The sequence below is a fragment of the Otolemur garnettii genome, unplaced genomic scaffold (assembly GCF_000181295.1).
Source record: "Otolemur garnettii isolate 467f Iridium unplaced genomic scaffold, OtoGar3 scaffold00168, whole genome shotgun sequence".
NCBI classification, from domain to species: domain Eukaryota; kingdom Metazoa; phylum Chordata; class Mammalia; order Primates; family Galagidae; genus Otolemur; species Otolemur garnettii.
Window position 1 is genome coordinate 3,177,029 of NW_003852563.1, and position 574 is coordinate 3,177,602.

The following is a 574-nucleotide window of genomic DNA, read 5'->3' on the forward strand; positions in this document are numbered from 1 at the left end:
TGGTTGGGCACATAAATGTTAATAATTGACATCTCATCATGTTTCCTTAACAAATATGAAGTGACCATCCTTGTATTTCCTTACTTTTCTTGGTTTAAAGCCTAGTGTATCTATAAATAAAATTGTCACCCTTGCCTTTTTCTGATTTTAAAAAGGGATACCCATCCCTTCACCCTGATTCTGTGTTTATCCTTTAAGGTAAGATGAGATTCTTGTATGCAACAGATATCTGGCCTGAGATTTTATATCTAGTCAGCCAAAACAGTTAAGCTGTTCACATTAATTGAGAGTGTTGATGAGCCTGGTAGTATTTGTGTGTCACATTTTTCAAAAGTTCAATGGGCATTTTGAATCTTTTCACCACTGTGGAAATTTGGTTTTGGTCAAGAATTTTAGACTGATTTTACTTTAGGGGTAGAGCATTGTGCTGGTCATTATGGAGGATGGGTCTAAGAACATCCTGAAGAGCTGGTTTGGTTATGGCAAATTTCTTCAACATGTGTATGTCATAAAAGTACTTGACTTCTCCATCATAAATGAAGCTCAGTTAGCTGGATGCAGGCTCTTGGGATGA

At 36.6% G+C, this 574-nt stretch overlaps 1 protein-coding gene across 1 annotated transcript in view; it reads left to right on the forward strand.

The window, feature by feature from the left end:
- USH2A (usherin) overlaps nt 1-574 on the forward strand; it is a 775,219-nt gene that overhangs the window by 501,519 nt on the left and 273,126 nt on the right. The window lies entirely within an intron of this gene.